General features: G+C 35.1%; 1 long non-coding RNA gene across 1 annotated transcript in view; it reads right to left on the reverse strand.

The window, feature by feature from the left end:
- Positions 1-23777, reverse strand: part of LOC141278211 (uncharacterized) — a 700570-nt gene that overhangs the window by 609114 nt on the left and 67679 nt on the right. Inside the window, exon 4 of the long non-coding RNA XR_012330558.1 lies at positions 21004-21114. This is a non-coding gene — a long non-coding RNA (uncharacterized lncRNA). The remainder of the gene's footprint in view (positions 1-21003; positions 21115-23777) is intronic.

Consider the following 23777-nt stretch of genomic DNA (forward strand, 5'->3'; position numbering starts at 1 on the left):
AATTAAGGCCATATCCATGGCCTCACTTATTTATCATCCTATATTTGTTATGGTGGTGGTGAGAATATGTAATATCTACCCTGTTAACCACTATAAGGTATACAATACATTATTACTAACTATAGTCACAATATTGTATAGTAGATCTCCAGAACATTGTTTTCTTCAAGGCAATCTCTATCAAAATCCCAAATTTTTATAGAAATAGAAAAAAAATCCTAAAATCCGTATAGAACAATAAAAGACCCCAAACAGTCAAAGCACTCTTGAGCAAGAACATCAAAGCTGGAGGCATTGCACTACCTCATTTCAAAATATATTACAAAACTACAGTAATCAAAAGAGTATGATACAAGAACAAAAGCAGACATATATGCCAATGAAACAGAATACAGAACCCAGAAATAAACCCACACATCTATAGTCAACTGATCTTTGAAAAGGTTGCCAAGAACACACAATGGAGAAAGGATAGTATCTTCAATAAATGTTCTTGGGGAAATGATATCCACATCCAGAAGAATGAGATTGACCTCATTTTAAACCATATATGAAAAATCATCTCAAAATGGATTAGACTTAAACACATGAGTTGAAACTGTAAAACTACTAGTATGAAACATAGATATAAAACTTCTTGACATTGGTCTAGAAAATAATTTTTTGAATATGACACCAAAATCACAGGCAACAAAAGCAAAAATAGAAAAGTGGGATTCCATCAAACTAAAAAGCTTCTGCACAGCAAAGAAAACAATCATCAGAGTGAAAAGGCAACCTAAAGAATGAGATAAAATTTTGCAAACCATCTATCTGACATGGGTTAATTTCCAATATATATAGGAAATTTATACAACTTGAGAGCAAAAAAATGAAAAAACAACAAATAACCCAATTTTTTAAATAGGCAAAGGACCTAAACAGACATTTCTCAAAAGAAGACATACAAATCACCGAAAGTATATGAAAAGATGCTATCATTAATTTTCACTAATTATTGGAGAAATGCAAAGCAAAATCACAGTGAGATATCACCTCTGTTATCACATCTGTTAGAATGGCTACCATCAAAAAGATAACAGATAACAAATGCTGGGGAAAATGTGGAAAAAAGGGAACACTGTACACTGTTGGTGGGTATGTAACTGGTATAGCTATTATGGAAAACAATATGGAGTTTTCTCAAAAAATTAAAAATAAAACTACCATATGATCCAGCAATCCTACTTCTGGGTACTATCCAAAAGTATTGAAATTGGCATCCTAAAAAGATAATAACACTCCCATGTTCACTGCAGCATTATTCACAAAATTCAAGATAAAGAAACAACTTAAGTGTCCACTGACAGATAAATAAAGAAAATGTGAGACAGATAATAGGTAGACAGACACACAGGTATATAGCTATATAGATAGATAGAGATTGACATAGATATGCATATAAAATATATTCAGCTTTAAAAAAGAAAGAAACCCTGCCAATGCAACAGCATAGATGACTCTGGAGGATTTATGCTAAATGAAATAAGCAGAACACAGAAAGATAAATACTGCATGATCTCGCTTATATATGGAATCTAAAATAGTCAGACTCATAGAAGCAGAGTATAGAACAGTGGTTAAAAGGGGCTGGGGGCAGAGTGAAATGGGGAGATATTGGTCAAAGGGTATAAAGTTTCAGTTATGCCTGATGAATAAGTCCTAGAGATCTAATATACAATACTGTCACTTTGTTTTCATAAGCCAACCTGAAAATTGCATTGTTTTGTCTCTCCCTTATATTCCCAAAATTCTCTATATTAAATTTAACCATTATTGTAGAAATTCTATACAAATGTGACAAGCAAATACTAACTCAGAGAACTGAGTGAAAACAGTTATTAGAATTACTAGTTATTACCACAAATCTGTAAAGCCAGGTGAAATCTTGGTGACTCTTTGCAGTTTTTGAATGTCTTTTTTTCCTTCCAGTTTTACTGAGCTATAATTGACATGGAGCACTGTATAAGTTTAAGGTGTACAGCATCATGATTTGACTCACAAACATCATGAAATGATTACCACAATAAGTTTGTGAATATCCATCATCCCATATAGATACAAAACAAAAGAAACAGAAAAAAATATTTTTTCCTTGTGATGAGAACTCTCAGGATTTACTCAATAACTTTCACATATAATATACAGCAGTGTTAATTATATTTATCATGTTGTACATTACATCTCTAGTACATACTTACTTATAACTGGAAGTTTGTACATTTTGACTACCTACATCCAATTCCCCCTTCCCTCCACCTTTCGCCTCTGGGAAGCACAAATCTGGTCCCTTTTTCTATGAGTTTGTTTGTTTTTCAGGTATAATTGATCTACAACTCTATGTTACTTCCTGGTACACAACATAGTGATTCTACGTTTCTATACATTTGAAAATGATATCATGATAAGTCTAATTATTATCTTTCACCATACAAAGATACTACATAATTATTGACTATATTCCCCACACTGTACATTTCATGACTTACTTATTTTGTAACTGCAAGTTTGTACCTCTTAAACTCCCTCACCTCCTATTTCTCTCCTCCCCCACCCCTCCCCCTCTGGCAACAACCTGTTTGTTCTCTGTATCTATGACTCTGTTTCTGTTTTACTGTGTTTGTTGCTTTGTTTTGTTTTGTAGATTCCACATATAAGTGAAATCATACAGTATCTGTTTTTCTCTGCCTGACTTATCTCACTTAGCCTAAAATGCTCTAGGTCCATCCATGTATTTGCAAATGGTGAGATTTTACTTTTTAAGGCTAAGTAATATTCTAGTGTGTGTTGCGTGTGTGTGTGTGCATCATATCCTCTATATCCATTCATCTATTGATGGGCACTTAGGTTTCTTCCATAATTTGGCTATTGTAAATAATTCTATAATTAACAGAAGAGTGCATATATCTTTATGAATTAGTGTTTTCATTTTCTTCAGATAGATACCCAGCAGTGGAATTGCTGGATTTGTATGGTAGTTCTATTTCAAGTTTTTTTGAGGAATCTCCATACTGTTGTCCATAAAGACTGCACCAACTTACATTCCCCCCAACAGGGTATGAGGATTCCCTTATCTCCTCATCCTTGCCAAAACTTATTTCTATTCTTCTTCTTTTTTTTTTTTTTTTGCGGTATGCGGGCCTCTCACTGTTATGGTCTCTCCCGTTTCTGAGCACAGGCTCCAGACGCGCAGGCTCAGTGGCTATGGCGCGCAGGCTCAGTGGCTATGGCTCACAGGCCTAGGAGCTCCGTGGCATGTGGGGTCTTCCCAGACCGGGGCACGAACCTGTGTCCCCTGCATCGGCAGGCGGACTCTCAACCACTGCGCCACCAGGGAAGCCCTCTATTCTTTTTGATAATAGCCATTCAGAAACGTGTGAGTTGACATCTCCTTGTGGTTTTGATTTGCAGTTCCCTGATGATTAGTGATATTGAGCAACTTTTCATGTGCCTGTTGGCCATCTTTATGTCTTCTTTGGAAAAATATCTATTCAGGTCCTCTGTCCATTTTTCAATTGAATTTTTTTTTATGTTGAGTTGTATGAGTTTTTTGTATATTTTGGATACTAACCCCTTGTCAGATATATCATTTGCAAATATCTTCTCCCACTAAGTGGTCTTTTCATTTTGTTGATAGCTTCCTTTGCTGTATGAAAACTTTTTACTTTGATGTAGTTCGGCTTGTTTATTGTTACTTTTGTTTCCCTTGCCTGAGGAGGCATATGCAAAACAATATTGCTAAGACTAATATGAAAGACCATACTGCCTATATTTTCTTCTAGAAGTTTCATGATTTCAGGTTTTCCATTTAAGTCTTTAAACCATTCTGGGTTTATTTTTGTATATGGTATGAGAAGGTAGTTCATTTGGTTCTTTTGTATATAGTTGTCCAGTTTTCCCAAACCATTTATTGAACAGACTATCTTTTCCCATTGTATTTTCTTGCCTTCTTTGTCATAAATTAAATGCCAATATAAGTGTGGGTTCATTGCTGGTCTCTCTATTCTGTTCCACTGATATATGTGTCTGTTTTTGTACGTGTAGCATACTGTTCGGATGGCTGTAGCCTTGTAGTATAATTTGAAATCAGGGAGCATGATACCTCCAACTTTGTTCTTAAGGTTTTTTTTGGCTCTTTGAGGTCTTTTGAATTTCCACACAAATTTTAGAACTATTAGTTCTAGTTCTGTGAAAAATTCCAATGTTATTTTGATAGGGATTGCATTGAGTCTGTAGATTATTTTAAGTAGTATGGTAATTTTAACAATACTATTCTCCAGTCAATGAGCACAGCATATCTTTCCATCCATTTGTATCATCTTCAATTTTCTTTGAATTTTATTTATTTTTTATACAGCAGGTTCTTATTAGTTATCTATTTTATACATATTAGTGTATATATGTCAACCTCAACCTCCCAGTTCATCCCACAATCATGCCCGCCCCTCCACTATCCGCCCTTGGTGTCCATACATTTGTTCTCTACATCTGTGTCTCCATTTTACCTTGCAAACCAGTTCATCTGTACCATTTTTCTAGATTCCACATACATGCGTTAATATAGGAAATTTGTTTTTCTCTTTCTGACTTACTTCACTCTGTATGACAGTCTCTAGATCCACCCACATCTCTACAAATGACCCAATTTTATTCCTTTTCATGGCTGAGTAATACTCTATTGTATATATGTACCACATCTTCTTTATACATTCATCTGTCAATGGGCATTTAGGTGGATTCCATGACCTGGCTATTGTAAATACTGCTGCAGTAAACATTGGGGTGCATGTGTCATTTTGAATTGTGGTTTTCTCAGGGTATATTTTCAGTAGTGGGATTGCTGTGTCATATGATAATTCTATTTTTAGTTTTTTAAGGAACCTCTATAATGTTCTCCGTAATGGCTGTATCAATTTACATTCCGACCAACAGTGCAAGACGGTCCCTTTGCTCCACACCCTCTCCAGCATATGTTGTTTGTAGATTTGCTGATGATGCTCATTCTAACTGGTGTGAGGTGATACCTCATTGTAGTTATGATTTGCATTTCTCTAATAATTAGTGATGTTGAGCAGCTTTTCAAGTGTCTCCTGGTCATCTGTATGTCTTTTTTGGAGAGATGTCTTTTTAGGTTTTCTGCCCATACTTTGATTGGGTTGTTTGTTTTTTTAATATTGAGCTGCATGAGCTGTTTATATATTTTGGAGAATACTTCTTTGTCGATTTGTTTGTAAATATTTTTTTCCATTCTGAGGGTTGTCGTTTCATCTTGTTTATAGTTTCCTTTGCTGTGCAAAAGCTTTTAAGTTTCATTGGGTCCCATCTGTTTATTTTTGTTTTTATTTCCATTACTCTAGGTGTGTCAAAAAAGATCTTGCTGTGATTTATGTCAAAGATTGTTCTTCCTATATTTTCCTCTAAGAGTTTTATAGTGTCCAGTCTTACATTTAGGTCTTTAATCCATTTTTAGTTTATTTTTGTGTATGGTGTTAGGGACTAATCTAATTTCATTCTTTTACATGTAGCTGTTCAGTTTTCCCAGCACCACTTATTGAAGAGACTGTCTTTTCTCCAGTGTATACCCTTGCCTCTTTTGCCACAGATTAGTTGACCACATGTATGTGGGTTTATCTCTGGGCTTTCTAACCTGTTCCATTGAAATATATTTCTGTTTTTGTGCCAGTACCATATTGTCTTGATGACTGTAGCTTTGTAGTACAGTCTGAAGATAGGGAGTCTGTTTCCTCCAGCTCCGTTTTTTTCACTTAACATTGCTTTGGCTATTCAGGGTCTTTTGTGTCTCCAGACAAATTTTAAGATATTATGTTCTAGTTCTGTAAAAAATGCCATTGGTAATTTGATAGGGATTGCATTGAATCTGTAGATTGATCTAGGTAGTATAGTCATTTTCACAATATTGATTCTTCCAAGCCAAGAACATGGTATATCTCTCCACCTGTTTATGTCATTTTTTATTTCTTTCACCAGTGTCTTATTGTTTTCTGAGTATAGGTCTTTTACCTCCTTAGGTAGGTTTATTCCTAGGTATTTTATTCTTTCTGTTGCAGTGGTGAATGGGATTGTTTCCTTAATTTCTCTTTCTGATCTTTCATTGTTAGTGTATAGGAATGCAAGAGACTTCTGTGCATTAATTTTGTATCCTGCTACTTTACCAAGTTCATTGATTAGCTCTAGTAGTTTTCTGGTAGCATACATGTATGGTATCATGTCATCTACAAACACTGACAGCTTTACTTCTTCTCTTCTGATTTGGATTCCTTTTACTTCTTTTTCTTCTCTGATTGCTGTGGCTAGGACTTCAAAAACTATGTTGAATAATAGTGGTGAGAGTGGACATCCTTGTCTCGTTCCTGATCTTAGAGGAAATGCTTTCAGTTTTTCACCATTGAGAATGATGTTTGCTGTGGGTTTGTCATATATAGCCTTTATTATGCTGAGGTGGTTCCCTCTATGCCCACATTCTGGAGAGTTTTTATCATAAATTGGTGCTGAATTTTGTCAAAAGCTTTTTCTGCATCTATTGAGATGATCATATTGTTTTTATTCTTCAATTTGTTAGTATGGTGTAGCACATTGATTGATTTGCATATATTGAAGAATCCTTGCACCTCTGGGATAAATCCAACTTGATCATGGTATATGATCCTTTTAATGTGTTGTTAGATTCTGTTTGCTAGTATTTTGTTGAGGATTTTTGTATCTATATTCATCAGTGATATTGGTCTGAAATTTTCTTTTTTAAAAGTATCTCTGTCTGGTTTTGGTATCAGGTTGATGCTGGCTTCACAGAATGAGTTTGGGAGTGTTCCTTCCTCTGCAATTTTTTGGAAGAGTTGGAGAAGGATGGGTGTTAGCTCTGCTCTAAATTTTTGATAGAATTCACCTGTGAAGCCATCTGTTCCTGGGCTTTTGTTTGTTGGAAGATTTTTAATCACAATTTCAACTTCATTACTTGTGATTGGTCTATTCATATTTTCTATTTCTTCCTGGTTCAGTCTTGGAAGGTTATACCTTTCTAAAAATTTGTCCATTTCTTCCAGGTTGTCCGTTTTATTGGCATAGAGTTGCTTGTAGTAGCCTCTTATGATGCTTTGTATTTCTGGAGTGCCCATTGTAACTTCTCCTTTTTCATTTCTAATTTTAATGATTTAAGTCCTCTCCCTCATTTTCTTGACGAGTTTAGCTAAAGGTTTATCAATTTTGTTTATCTTCTGAAAGAACCACCTTTTACTTTTATTGATCTTTGCTATTGTTTTCTTTGTTTTTATTTCATTTATTTCTGCTCTGATTTTATGACTTCTTTCCTTTTACCAACTTTGGATTTTGCTTCTTCATCTTTCTCTAGTTGCTTTAGGTGTAAGGTTAGATTGTTTATTTGAGATTTTTCTTGTTTCTTGAGGTAGGCTTGTATAGCTATAAACTTCCCTCTTAGAACTGCTTTTGCTGCATCCCATAGGTTTTGGATCGTTGGGTTGTTGTTGTCATTTATCTCTAGGTATTTTTTGATTTCCTCTTTGATTTCTTCAGTAATCTCTTCGTTATTTAGTAATGTATTGTTTAGCCTCCATGTGTTTGTGTTTTTTACATTTTTTCCCCTGGAACTTATTTCTAACCTCATAGTGTTGCAGTTGGAAAACATCCTTGATATGATTTCAATTTTCTTAAATTTACCAAGGCTTGATTTGTGACCCAAGATGTGATCTATCCTGGAGAATGTTCCATGAGCACTTGAGAAGAAAGTGTAGTCTGCTGTTGTTGAATGGAATGTGCTATAAATATCAATTAAATCTATCTGGTCTATTGTGTCATTTAAAGCTTGTGTTTCCTTATTAATTTTCTGTCTGGATGATCTGTCCATTGGTGTAAGTGAGGTGTTAAAATCCTCCACTCTTATTGTGTTACTGTTGATTTCGTCTTTTATAGCTGTTAGCATTTGCCTTACATATTGAGGTGCTCCTATGCTGGGTGCACATATATTTATAATTGTTATATCTTCTTCTTGGATTGATCCCTTGATCATTATGTAGTGTCCTTCCTTGTCTCTTGTAACATTCTTTATTTTAATATCTATTTTATCTGATATAAGTATTGCTACTCCCAGCTTTCTTTTGATTTCCATTTGAGTGGAATATATTTTTCCATCCACTCACTTTCAGTATGTATGTGTCCTTAGGTGTGAAGTGGGTCTCTTGTAGGCAGCATATATATGGGTCTTATTTTTGTATCCATTCAGCAAGCCTGTGTCTCTTGGTTGGAGCATTTAATCCATTCACATTTAAGGTAATTATTGATGTGTATGTCCGTATTACCATTTTCTTAACTATTTTTGGCTTTGTTTTTGTAGGTCCTTTTCTTCTCTTGTGTTTCCCGTTTAGAGAAGTTCATTTAGCATTTGTTGGAGAGCTGGTTTGGTGGTGCTGTATTCTCTTAGCTTTGTTTTTCTGTAATGTTTTTGATTTCTCCATCGAATCTGAATGAGATCCTTGCTGGGTAGAGTAATCTTGGTTGTAGGTTCTTCCCTTTCATCACTTTAAATATATCATGCCACTCCCTTCTGCCTTATATAGTTTCTGCTGAGAAGTCAGCTGTTAACCTTATGGGAGTTCCCTTGTATTTTATTTGTGGTTTTTCCCTTGTTGCTTTTAATAATTTTTCTTTTTCTTTAATTTTTGTCAGTTTGATTACCATGTGTCTCAGTGTGTTTCTACTTGGGTTTATCCTTCCTGAGACCCTCTACACTTCCTGGACTTGGGTGGCTATTTCCTTTGCCATGTTAGGGAAGTTTTCGAATATAATCTCTTCAAATATTTTCTCAGGTCTTTCTCTCTCTCTTTTCCTTCTGGGACCCCTATAAGCCGAATGTTGGTACATTTAATGTTGTCCCAGAGGTCTCTTAGGCTGTGTTCATTTCTTTTCATTCTGTTTTCTTTATCCTGTTCTGTGGCAGTGAATTCCACCATTCTGTCTTCCAGGTCACTTATCCGTTTTTCTGCCTCGGTTATTCTGCTATTGATTCCTCCTAGTGTATTTTTCATTTCAGTTATTGTATTGTTCATCTCTGTTTGTTCTTTAATTCTTCTAGGCATTTGTTCTTTAATTCTTCTAGGTCTTTATTAAACATTTCTTGCATCTTCTCGAACTTTGTCTCCTTTCTTTTTCTGAGGTCTTGGATCACCTTCATTACCATTATTCTGAATTCTTTTTCTGGAAGGTTGCTGATCTCCACTTCATTTAGTTGTTTTTCTGGGGTTTTATCTTGTTGCTTCATCTGGTACATAGTCCTCTGCCTTTTCATTTTGTCTATCTTTCTGTGAATCTGCTTTTTGTTCCACAGGCTGCAGGATAGTCATTCTTCTTGCTTCTGCTGTCTGCCCTCTCGTGGATGAGGTTATCTAAGAGGCTGTGCAAGCTTCCTGATGGGAGGGACTGGTGGTGGGTAGAGCTGGGTGTTGCTCTGGTGGGCAGAGCTCAGTAAAACTTTAATCTGTTTGTCTGCTTATGGGTGGGGCTTGGTTCCTTCCCTGTTGGTTGTTTGGTCTGAGGCCACCCAGCACTGGAGCCTACCTGGCTCTTTGATGGGGCTAATGGTGGACTCTGGGAGGGCTCATGCCAAAGAGTACTTCCCAGAACTTCTGCTGTCAGTACCCTTGTGCCTGTGGTGAGACACAGCCGCCCCCCATCTGTGCAGGAGACCCTCCAACACTAGCACGTAGGTCTGGTTAGGTCTCCCATAGGGTCACCGCTCCCTCCCCTGGGTCCTGATGCACACACTACTTTTTGCATGCCTTCCAAGAGTGGAGTCTTTGCTCTCCCCAGTCCTGTCAAAGTCCCACAATCAAACCCACCAGCCTTCAAAATCTGATTCTCTAGAAATTCCTTCTCCCGTTTCTGGACCCTGAGGTTGGGTAGCCTGACGTGGGCTCAGAACCTTTACTCCAGTGGGTCATCTTCTGTTGTATAAGTGTTCTCCAGTTTGTGAGTCACCCACCCAGCAGCCATGGGATTTGATTTTATTGTGATTGCACCCCTCCTACCATCTCACTGTGGCTTCTCCCCTGTTCTTGGATGTGGGGCATCTTTTTTGGTTAGTTCCAGTGCCCTCCTGTCGATGATTGCTCAGCAGTTAGTTGTGATTCCAGTGATCTCGCAAGAGGGAGTGAGCACACATCCTTCTACTCCACCATCTTGAACCAATCTCTCATCTCAATTTCTTTCATCAGTGTCTTATAGTTTTACAAGTAAAGGTTTTTTAACTCCTTAATTAGATTTATTCCTAGGTATTTTATTGTTTTTGATGTGATTGTAAAGGGGATTGTTTTCTTAATTTCTATTTCTGATAGTTTGTCATTAGTATATAGAAACACAGATTTCTGCATGCTAATTTTGTATCCTGCTAATTTACTGAATTCATTCATCAGTTCTAGTAGTTCTTTGGTGGTATCTTCAGGATTTTCTATGCATTCTATCATGTCATAGTTTTACTTCTTCCTTTCCAATTTGTATTCATTTCTTTTTCTTCTCCAAAAGTTCATTTCTTTACTGTGGCTACGATTTCTGATACTATATTGAATAAAAGTGATGACAGTGGACATCCTTGTCTTATTCCTGATCTTAGAGGAAATGCTTTCAGCTTTTCACCATTGAGTATGATGTTGGCTGTGGTCTGTCATACATGGCCTTTATAATGTTGAGGTATGTATCCTCTATGCCTACTTTGTTGAGGTTTTTTATCATAAATGGACGCTGACTTTTGCCAAAAGGCTTTCTGCATCTATTGATATAATCATGTGATTTTTATCCTTCCTTTTGTTAATATGGTGTTTCACAGTGATTGATTTGCAAATATTGAACCATCCTTGCATCACTGGGATACATCCCACTTGATCATGGTGTATGATCCTTTTAATATATTGTTGAATTTGGTTTGATAATATCTTGAAGATTTTTACACCTATGTTCATCAGTGATATTGATCTATAATTTTCTCTCTCTTTTTTATTTTTGGAATATCTTTGGTTTTGGTATCAGGGTGATACTGGCCTTGTAGAATGAGTTTGGAAGTGTTCCCTCCTCCACATTTTTTTGGAAACGTTTGAGAAGAATTGGTGTTAACTCTGCTCTAAACTTTTGGTAGAATTGTGAGAAACCATTGGTTCTGGACTTTTGTTTGTTGGTAGATTTTCTTCTATTACTTATTCAATTTTGTTACTGGTAAATTGTTTATATTTTCTATTTCTTCCTAATTCAATCTTGGGAGATTGTACATTTCTAGAAATTTTCCTATTTCTTCTATGTTGCTTATTTTATTGGTGTATAATTGTTCATAGTAATCTCTTACAATCATTTGTATTTCTGTGGTGTCAGTTATAATTTATTTTTCATTTCTGTTTTACTGATTTGGGCTCTCTTTTTTTTTTTTTTTTTTTTTTTGATGAGTCTGGCTAACGGTTTATCAATATGTTTATCTTTTCAAAGAACCAGCTCTTATTAGCATTGACCTTTTCTAGTGTTTTTCTTATCTCTATTTCATTTAGTTCTGCTCTGATATTTATGATTTCTTTCCTTTTACTAACTTTGGGTTTGTTCTTTTTCTAGTTCCTTTAGGTGTAAGGTTGGATTGCTTATTTGAGATTTTTCTTGTTTCCTGAGGTAAGCTTGTACCACTACAAACTTCCCTCTTAGAATTGCTTTTATTGTATACCATAGATTTTGGATCATTTTGCTTTCATTTTCATTTGTCTCCAGGTATGTTTTTATTTCTTTTTTCATTTCTTTAGTGACTCATTCGTCGTTTAGTAGCATATTGTTTAACCTCCACATGTTTGTGTTCTTTGCACTTTTTTCTTGTAGCTGATTCCTAGTTTCATACTGTTGTGATCAGAAATGTTGCTTGATATTATTTCAATCTTCTTAAATTTACTGAGACTTATTTTGTGGCCCAGCGTGTGATCTGTCCTAGAGAATGTTCCATGTGCACTTGAAAACAATGTGTATTCTGCTGCATTCAGATGGAATGCTCTATAGGTATCAGTTAAGTCCCTCTGGTCTAATGTGTTACTTAAGGTCACTGTTTCCTTATTGATTTCTTGTCTGGATAATCTGTCCACTGATATAAGTGGGGTGTTAAAGTCCCCTATTATTGTGTTACTGTCGACTTCTTCCTTTACTTTTTTTAATAGTTGCTTTATGTATTTAGGTGCTCCTATGTTGCGTGTATACATATTTACATTGGTTATATCTTCTTCTTTGACTGATCCCTTGATCATTATGTAATGTCCTTCTTTGTCTCTTATTGCAATCTTTCTTCTAAAGTCTATTTTGTCTGATACGAGTATTACTACTCCAGCTTTTTTTTTGTTTCCATTTACATGGAATACCTTTCTCTAGCCTCTCACTTTTAGTCTCTGTGCATCTTTGGATCAGAAGTGAGTCTCTTGTAGGTAGCATATATATGGGTCTTATTTTTGGATCCATTCAGCCACTCTATGTCTTTTGATTGGAACATTTAGTCCATTTACATCTAAAGATGTACTGTCATTTTGCTAATTGTTTTGGTGTTGTTTTTATAGCTCTTTTTTTGTTCCTTTATTCTTCTACGGTTCTCTTCCCTTGTGATTTGATGACTATCTAATGTTATGTTTGAATTCCTTTCTCTTTTTTGTGTATCTTTTATATATTTTTGGTTTGTGGTTACCATGAGGTAAGTAGATATACACATATATACATGATCATTTTAAGTTGCGGATCTCATCATTTCAAATGACTTTTAACAACCATGCATTTTTACTGCCTCCCCAAATTTATTGTTCTGACATCATATTTTACATCTTTTTGTTGTGTGTATCCCTTAACTACTCATTGTGGATATAGGTGATTTGCTACTTTTCTGTTTTAACCTTCCTACTAGTTTTACAAATAGTTGATCTATTATCTTTACTGTGTATTTGCCTTTAACAATGAGATTTTTTCCTTTGTAAATTTCTTTTTCTAGTCGTGGCCTTTTTGGTGACTTTCTGTTTCCAATTATATACTACTTATTGGGGTAGTAAATCTAAATCATAATATTTAAAGGCTAAAATCAAATTGAAGAACAACATTATCATATCTTATTTAAACTTCTTTAGAGCTATTTAAATTTTTGTTTTCACCCAATACTATAAATATACTTTGCATTCCACAGATATTTATTGAGTACCTACTGTGCTATGCCAAGAATAAGGTAAACTGAAAGAAAGAAAATAATGCACTTCCTAATTTCCAGTAGAATGTGTAGAAATCAAGAAAAAAATTAAATAAACAATTATATATAATGATAAATGGAGATCATTGTTTTGAAGGAAAAAAACAAGATATTGAGTTCCTATTATTTTCAGTCCTAATGATTCTCTAGAAAAACTCACAGTACTCAGGAGAGCAGTTATGCTCACAGTTACAGTTTATTACAGAGAAAGAACACAATTAAAATCAGCAAAGGGAAAAGGCAGATGGGGAAAAATCTAGGAGAAACCAGGTGCAAGCTTCCAGGACATCCCTCACAGTGCAGTTGCATGGGAGTGCACTTCACTCTTCCAGCAACAATGTGACACAACACATTTAAAGCACTGCCAACCACAGAAACTCACTGAGCATTGACGTTCAGGGTTTTAACTGAGATCCAGTCACATAGATATGTAACTCCTGTATGACTGACCTCAACTACTCAGATTTTATTCCTCATGGCAAAAGTAGACATTCATCATCAATAGCATTGTTTAGATAAGCTATCTAACCAAAATGGCACTGTGTAAGTTTAAGGCCTCAAGCATACAAAAATTTCTTATCAGGCAGAATATCCCCAAAGGCCTAGTATTCATCTTTTATGAGACAGTCCTATAACAGACCTTTCTTTGGAATGTGCAGGGTTTTAGCACCCTGGCTTGCAGAATTCACACTTTACAGCACACTACGAAAGAGAATAACAGGGTATATCTAGTTTAAATTGGTCCTCCAGGGATCCCCTCAATGAGGAAGTAGCATTTAATCTGAGACTTGAAGAATGAGTAGGCACAGTCTGTAGTACTGGAAGTAGTGGAAGAAGTGTTTCAACCAGAGGGAGCATCAAGTCTGAAAGTTCTCAGGTGGGAAAGAGCTTTGTCCCTTTGGAAAACTAAATTAAGGCCAGTGTATTTGAAATAGCAATGAATCAAAGGAGAGAATGGCTCAAGATGAACACAGAACAGTAGATAGGGACCAGATTGTGCAGAGCCTAAAAAACTCTCTTAAGGATATTCTACTTTACGTATCTCAAATACACCAGAAAGTCACTGGGGCATTTTAAGTTTTTTTATTGTTTAAAAAAAACCCCAAGAAACAAAAACTATCCTGGCTGCTTCATAACAAATGAATTGGAAGAAATTAAGAGCAAGATGGAGGGACCAGTTACAAGGCTACTGAAATAGTCTAAATAAAAGTGACTGTGGCTTGGTTTAGGGGTACAGTGAAGATGAAGAGAAGTAGATGGATTCAATATGTATATTGGGGCTAAGAGAGTCCAGGATCACTCCCATGTTTCTGGTTTGTACAGTTGGGTCAAAAGAAGTTATATTTATTCAAGCAAGGAAGCTTGGAGGAGGATGAGATACACAGGATAAATATCAAGAGTTTAATACACATTGAATAATTTTGTAACAGATCCCCCACACAAACGGCAAAAGGATCATAATGACAGCAATTTCATCCAAGAAAATTAACTACTTACTAAAATTAACTACTAAACTACTAAACTAAAACTACTAAAACTAAAACTAAAACTAAAACTACTACTAAACTAAACTACTAAACTAAAACTACTAAACTAAACTACTAAACTAAACTACTTACTAAAATTAACTACTAAAATTAACTACTAAAACTACTTACTAAAATTAACTACTTACTGCTTCATTAACTACTTACTAAACAGCATAATTTTTCCCTTCATATTTATTCCCCACTCAGCAATCTTGGGAGAGAGGAGTCACTAACCACTTTCTTTAACTATGTTAATAGGGAAAACTAGCATTCAAGCCCTGGTTATGCCTCTTTGCCTTACAACTGAGAAATGTTGATTGTTTGCAAAAAAGGAAAGCAGAAAACTCATTTATTTTAAGAATTCAAAGTAAAGTCACAGTAAGTCTAAGATTCTTGATGTGTAGAGACTTCTAGGTTGTGGTCTACCACCTGTATAAATATACAAGTACAAATAGTAGAGTCAGGCCAATTAAGTACATAATAAACTGATTTCAAGAAAGCAGTCACAAAGACCTATAGGTTTAAAACCCAACATTAAAGCAATAAACCATAAAGGAACAATGGCAGATAACAAATAAAGGGGTCTCAAAGAGGTTTCCACTGTTCCATCATATATCATTTCTAACACCTTTACTTTTATCCTTTTTCTTGACTATTTTTAGCTTTTATGCATTCATGGGGTAACTAAAATACAATAAAATATATTTTCCTTAAACTCTAACTAAGATGATAAAAAACCTAGATAAAGATAGCAAAATTAAGCATAATTTTAAAAAGGAGAAGCCTCCAATAGTTAATTTGTGTCCACAATCAAAGTTCTCAATTTATGGCTAATGCTTGAGAAATGCATATACTTCTTTTGACTACCTTAACAATAAAGTTGATTTTCAAGTAAACAATTTTAAGATCAAGTGATATAGATCTTAACTTGTAGTTAAGCTGCACATCACTACTTTATCAATTTAGGTAATCCTCACACTATATCATATAGAACGCATTATCATTATTATTCCCCAATGTGTTGTCCCTAAGTCTATGGCTTAGGAATAGTATTTAGCATTTTTTTGCTACAGACCCTTTAGAGTTGGAGAATGTAATGAGTTTTTATGTTTTATATTGCTTTTTCCAAAGTAAAATTGATATGAAAATTGCATAATTAAAAAAATCAGTTTATAAATATGGAACATTTTCAAGTCATATTGCAAGTTGTTTTAGTAAACAATCTTAAGGGAAGCAAACTATACAACTTCCATCAATAAAGCACATTGGAGTCATAGAAAGTAACTTTGTTTTTCTATTAGAATCTGTTGCTCCATTTGTTTAAATAGAAGATGCTTTGATGCCCTCTTCAAGCACGAATGACATCACTTGATTGTTTGTCTTCAGGCACAAGAAACGTTATTCCATCCCAATGTGTTTCTACCAAAGGGCAAGTCTGTTCCAACAACTTTTTAGATGGCCAATACAGAGCTTTACCTTCAGAGCTCTGGGTCACTTGTGTGATCTACACTGATTTATGTTGACATGTATATAGGGGCCAGCCACTTAGAAAAATGTATCTTTGTGAACTTTAAAGATCAATTGAAATGAACTATGGATTAGTTAGCTGTTGAACCGCTTTGGCAATTGCAAACTTTGATTTTTCAAAAAAGAGTTTAAAAATAAACAGGCAAGGGAAGAAAGGCCTGCTTCTGGACTCTGAGACTGCACTTCAGTGACCCAGAGTCACACTTGCTTCTCTGGCAACACAGATGGCTTAACTCTGTGGTTCCAGCAAGTTTAGGGTTAGGTTATGCTACAGAAGCCAGGACATTCATAAGCTTGTCAGGGATGATGGAAGAAATGTGGAAAAGAAGATGGGTATTTAGTGATTAATATTCTGGACTAGCAAATATTTCAAAGCCCTCTTTGTTCTTAACTTTTAAATAAAGTCATCTTCAAGCTGTTAATAAGGTAATATTCAAACATGTGTGAATGGATAGTTAGACCCAAGTGTGTGTGCTGTGTTGTATGTGTGAGTACATTTAAAAATTCAATCTATTACATGGGACCTAATTAAACTTATAAACTTTTGCACAGCAAAAGAAACCATAAACAAAATGAAAAGACAACCAATGGACTGGGAGAAAATATTTTCAAATGATGCGACTGACAAAGGCTTCATTTCCAAAATATACAAACAGCGCATACAACTCAATAACAAAAAAGCAAACAACCGATTCAAAAAATGGGCAGAAGACCTAAATACACATTTCTCCAAAGAAGACCTACAGATAACCAAGAGGCACATGAAAAGATACTCATCATCACTAATTATTAAAGAATTGCAAATCAAAACTACCATGTGGTACCACCTCACACTGGTCAGAATGGCCATGATTAGAAAGTATACAAGTAACAAATGTCGGAGAGGGTGTGGTGAAAGGGAACCCTCCTACACTGTTTGCAGGAATGTAAATTGGTGCAGCCACTATGGAAAACAGTATGGCGTTTCATCAAAAAACTAAAAATAGCGTTGCCATATGATCCAGCAATCCCACTTCTGGGCATATATGACAAAACTATAATTCAAAAAGACACATGCACCTCAGTGTTCATAGCAGCACTATTTACAATAGCCAAGACATGGAAACAACCTAAATGTCCATGGACAGATGAATGGATCAAGACGATGTGGTGTATATAATGTATACAATAGAATATTAATCATGAAAAAGAATGAAATAATGCCATTTGCAGTAACATGGATGGACCTAGAGATTATTATACTAAGTAAAGTAAGTCAGAAAGAGAAAGACAAATACCATATGATATCACTTACATGTGGAATCTAAAATATAACACAAATGAACTTATCTATGAAGCAGAAACAGACTCACAGACATAGAGAACAGACTTGTGATTGCCAAGGGGGAGGAGGGAGAGGGGAGGGCTGGATTGAGAGTTTAGAACTAGCATATGCAACCTATTATATAAAGAAGGGATAAACAACAAGGTCCTATTGTATAGCGCAGGGAACTATATTCAATATCCTGTAATAAACCATAATGGAAAGGAAAAAAATTCAACCTATTGCAAATCTTAATAGTTTTGAGGCTGTCAAGAGTCTGACTTTTCAATAATGAAGTGTTACAGTAACTCAATTATTATTTTGGTAACTAGCATGATGCTATATATGCTAAATAAAGAACTAAAATTAATCAGTGGTGTCCAAAGTTCAAAAAATGTCTGAATATTAAAACTTGTCTAATTAAAACTCCAAAAGTGATTAAATACCTTGGAAACTGTGTAGCTAACAAAAATGAAGTAACTCGTGCTTTTATTCTGTTCCAATTGTCCTGTAGTGAGGCCACTTAAAATGTTGACTAAACTGGTTTCCTAACATGTATTCAAAAGTATTTATTAAATTAATTATTCATTCATTAACTTTACCTTTTAAACTTTCACCAACTACTCAAATCAACATAGTTACTTTAACTGAAAATCAGTGGTCTCCGACTGAGCACTTAAACTGGATCTAGAACTAATACAGGATCCTTTTAAATGTCTAAACTTTGTCTCTCTCTCAGCTTTGTCAGATACATTTCTAGACCTCTGGAAATCTCTTTTTTTGCTCTAATTACTTCCGGTAAATACTTCTTGGGATTTTCTTTCCTATGATTTATATTATATTCTCAATTCAATTTTAGGTGTTTAGTTTATATATTGAGTATGCAATCCCATAGATGGCACAAGGTTTCCTGGTCCTTAGGCAGTCTGTATGTTTTAAATAAGCCAAACGGTAACTTCAAAGAAAAAAATCAAAAGAGCTGTTGTGACGGATATCAGCAAGAAAACATGTGCAACTATAGGTCATGCAAGAAGGAACAGAAAGTTTGGGTTCAGAGGTTAGGAATCAAGGATCCACAAATAACCCATATCCACATTTTACTAATATTTCCTGGATATTTCACTGCTTCTTTAGTTATCAATTTATTCTCAGGACTTTATAAAAATGTCTGTGTGCCCATTGTTTATCATAAAACAAAACTGTCCTTCTCCAATGATAAACCCCATTAGGGCAAAAATAGTTCTCTTTAATTTTCTATAAACAACTCCCAGAACAGTTCTGTGCCAAAAGCAGGCTTGCTGCTTGTTGGTGACAATGATTCTTTTGTTATACATCTTCTTGCTTCTTCAGAAAATTCTTTCACTTAAAAAGTAGTTCTACAACCTTTGCAATATTGGATTCAGACCCTGCAAGGACCTTGTTGTAACTCCTCTCCAAGGTGCCCTGGTTTTTGTTTCAAGGAAACACACTGGAGCCCAAAAGACAAAGAGCTCATTTGAATCAACTTGAAGGGAGCTTCTAACGTGTTGAGTTCATATGGTTACTGAATGGAGGGAGAAATGCGCCCTGCTTGTTTCTGAAGTGTTTGGGTAATTTTGTTTGTGATGCCATATGGCACCACACCCCTCTGCCCATATTTCAAATCTTTTTTTTTTTTTCAGGGTAGGCATAGTTATAAAAAAAGAGGAGAAATTCAAATTTGGAGGTTTAATTATCATCATCCATTGAGGACCCAAGACATCCATACCCCTTTCCCATATTTTATCACATGGACTCACTTGGGGTACCTCTTTTTACTGCTGCATCAAATCATTGCTGTTGAGGCTCATACCGAGAATGTGACCTCCTCCAGACAGGAAGTGCGTAATCTTGGGACGATTCCCAGATGTGGGGATTCAAACTGGCAGCTAAATACATGCTATGATTCATTTAAAATAGCATTTTACATTTAAAAAGGAGGAAGAGACCTGTGCAATTATTAGAGATATAACTTTTCAGATATCACCTGGTAATTTTAATAATGGAACTTAATGGGGTGAAAATCAAAGTCTTGAGAATTTAATGAAATGGATCTGTTTAGGACTCAATATTAAACATTTTAAACTGCACATAAAAACATTCTCTTCCAAACACTAGGTCAGTGACACTATTAAACAAATAAATACAACCTTCAAAATGTTGTTTTCTTCCTTGTTAAATGTCAATTGCTTCAAGAAAAAAAAGATCAATGTGCAGAGTTAAAAGACTATCCTATCCCAGATGGGATAGTTTTTCAGGCATAAAAATCTTTATCTCCACCATCACCCATCCTCAAATTATGAAAACCTTCTAGTCTAAGTAATGGTTTTCTGAACAGGCCATACCCTCTATCCCGGCTAGCTGGAAACAGACATTTGTCCCTTTGGTTTTCTCCTTGCTGTTAAGAGCCCCTTTGGAGGCTAGACAGCACTCTCTTTCTTCCCCTACCCCTCACAAAGGAGTTTAAGCAGACCTATGAGGGAACTAGAACCTGAGACGAGGCAACTTCAGCACTTCAAAAACTAGTGGAAAGCCAAGCTCAAGGTACCATAAGAGCAACACTTGGAAGTAACAAATTCTTCACCTCCAGAGCTTTTCTGCCAAACCTAGACTTTTCTCAATGTTAGATTGGTTAGAATGTTTTTAAACTAAGAATCATGGACAACCTGTGTGCATAGAAGCAAGGTTGTCAACTTCTGTTTACATTTCAGTCTCTCTGCCAGTTTAAGGTATAGACTGGCAATTTTTGATTTTGAGAGCAGTGAATGATAATGGCGTAATTAATATTAATAGAGCCATTACATCTCCGCAAATGATTCTCATATTTAAATGAACTCTCCACCTCTTCCTCTCTCTGTGCTATTTTTGCATTGATATTATTATAACCTTTAGATCTCTATTTTAACTTCTGAAAGCAGATTACCTCATCAGTTTAATATCAAAGACAAAACTGGAAAACTTCATTTAAATATAATTTTCATATTTTATTTCTTCCAGGATTTCAAACTTTTCCTTTTAACAGGTACCCTACTGCCACATTACTCAACTTCTGAGCAACTGCTCACATACTATCCCCACCTACATATACCCCCAGCTACACAGGGATCTCATGAAATTTAGAGATTTCTTCCTAAGAAACAAGGCAGAATAAGAAAGTCAGATGGTGGACCAGATGACCAAAAGGACAATACCAGCTCAAGACAATATATTTCACACACTTCACTTGGAATCCACTAAGCAAAGAGAGGTTGCATGTATTTATCAGATGCAATATTATAGAGCATTTCAGAATGAAACTACAATGAAGGAAAATGATTCAAGCTCACCACCGAAACAAAGCTCTGTATCTGGGCTGAATCTTCTTCAGACTGCACGATGATTCCTTCAATGGGTTGAAATCCTTGCATATGGTTTGTAATCCCAATGAGAGACACAGCCTAAAGACAGAGGACAATTTGATCTATAAAATTTGGGAACTCATTGAATAGTAGAGTTGAACTTTAACTTTTAAATGAGGAACAAAAGTAAGGAAAAATATTAAGTTCATATCATATATATGGTTCTTTAGATTTCTTATTCATTTGCATTAAAGGTCATTCTTCTTTTATATCTAAGTTAAAGGAATGCCATTTTCACTAAAGAATTCAGAACACTTGTAATATAGGGCGAAATTGCCCCAACTTTGAATAAAATCTTTCAAAACATAACTAAGAATTTTGTAATTTGAATGGATTGTTTAAATGATTCAATTTAGAATTATTTCAGATTCCTTTTGAGACTTGTAATATGGGTGATTACCAGCAAACCCAACAATGAATTCTCTGATAGAGAATCAGAGAGCAAATTGATAGAACTTTCTTGTCTAAGATTTGCAATTGGCTCTAAATATCTATTCAGGTCCTTTCACACAGTCGCATAGTTGCCTTTGTGCTAAATAACTTGCATTTGTAACACAGTGTGCAGTATTTGTAATTTCAGTCCAATGTCATAGAGTCAGGGGACTAAACTACAAATGTAGTAAAATCCAGGTTTGAATTTAGGCTTCACTGCTTACTTTCTGACTTAGTAGAGGTTACTTCACATTTTGAGGTTCAGATTCTCACCTTGCAAAACAGTCATAAGGTGAGGCTCTCCTGAGATAATTTACAAAAATAAAATACCTTAAGCAATGACTGGCATATAATAGATAACTGATAAATTTTAATTGTGCCCTCATGGGTGACCAGTTCAAAGAGAAATTAAATCTTTAACCTTGTTTCTTTGGTATTTTACCCCAACCAAATAAATTCATGTCCCAGTGTTCATATTGCGTGTGTTCTCTGTAACGGGATCTAGGACTAAATTAGATAATGTATCTAAGCAGATCTGAGATCTCTTTTAATGAACTCTTCAGTATGAGTTCAATACAGTAGTCACCTAAGGACCTAAAAGTGATAGAAAGAACTTCCCGAAATAGGCAATTGAGACCACAGAAGTAAGACTAACCAAACTTACCTTCTGCTAAGCACTTTATTAAGTTTAACTTTTTAAATCCTCTTAACAACACTATAAGCTAAGTATTATTATCCCCATTTTCCAGATAAGAAAATAGAAATGTAAATCAAATGAATGATCTGCTCTAGATAATAGTTATCTTAATACAATATGGCTATTGTATATACCACTATATGATAGGGATTGAAGTATAACAGGGGATACTCACTTCTAAGTCAACCCCAAATTCGTCGAATTCCACAGCCTAATAAAATTAATTTTGTCAATATTAAAAGAAGCAGATATCCTCAGTTTCCATGGGAAGAAACTCTTCAACACCATAAGATATGCAATAATTACATAATTTCAATTCAAATAACTCCATTTCTGATGATAGGGGAGGTAAGGGAGGATTCGATGTATGTGTAAATGTTTGCTATTTTATTTCTGTAGCTTGTTGAGCTACTACTTATTCATATAATTCAATTTGTATTGAAAACGAGAAGTCTATGCTAGAAATTGCCCACCAGAAATTCAAAGATTCCATTTGTCTTCAAACTGCCTTAGATCTACTAAATATGATTTTTAAAAATCAAGCCAGACTTTTATCTATCTTGATGTCTGATTGGAAAAATTTAGAAATTATCCAGATAACACAACACATAAGCAAAAGTGCATCCGAACCCTGTCATTTTCTATTATCTGTGCCACTGAAATGTGCTTGTTTTTTGACTTAATATCACGATAGCATGTGGTTAGGCTTGACAGAAACTGAACTGGCCAGCTTACATGAAGAGATCTCTTTAGTTTTAAAATATGTCATGACTTCCATCTTTATTTTCAGATTATTTTTAATTCCTGAAAGCATCTTCATTAAATCCACAGGACCATATTCCAACGTGGCTAAACTGAATCAGTATATCTTCTTTGTTAGCTTGAAATCAGATTATGCAGTATACTAATCAGAAACAGGAGATGATTTTATTTCTTCTAGAAAGATCTACTGCCCAGCAGGACTTGGGGAAAAAAATAATCATCATCACAATTACAGCTGCATAAATATACTTCACATGCTGCCTTGTATGTTTAGCAATTCAAGACAAATGGTAAAACATGGGCCAGAAGAAATACTCTATGTTGATAATATTTAGCCAGGATCTGCTCTTTCATGCTATTATGAATATGCAATCTTTCCTGCTGTGTCTCTAAACATCTGTGGGGGAAAAGACTTGTACTGTATGGGATAAATTAAACCTACTTTAGGAATCTAGTGATTTTTCACTTTTAAGTACACAAGAGACAAGGTGTGCTAGGAGCAGAGTTAGAGTTTAAAGGAGAAGCCCATGACTCACATGAAAGATCATGTGAATGTGTACTCAAAATGATATTTCACTAACTGTACAGCCATCTTTACTATTCTGACCTAACCCAAAGATTATCAATCAAAAATCTGTTACTACCTGATTGAACTATTAACTGAACTGTCAAGACAGATTGGTTAATACAGAAGAACCAATCGATTACCAGTTAAGAGGTCACATATCCTGAAATAAGCATTAGGGAAATTTCAAGAGGGAATTAGGATATTAGAAATAAGGAAAGGCATCCCTTTTGATCATTTTTACAT

The sequence above is a fragment of the Tursiops truncatus genome, chromosome 3 (genome assembly GCF_011762595.2).
Source record: "Tursiops truncatus isolate mTurTru1 chromosome 3, mTurTru1.mat.Y, whole genome shotgun sequence".
In the NCBI taxonomy this organism is placed as follows: domain Eukaryota; kingdom Metazoa; phylum Chordata; class Mammalia; order Artiodactyla; family Delphinidae; genus Tursiops; species Tursiops truncatus.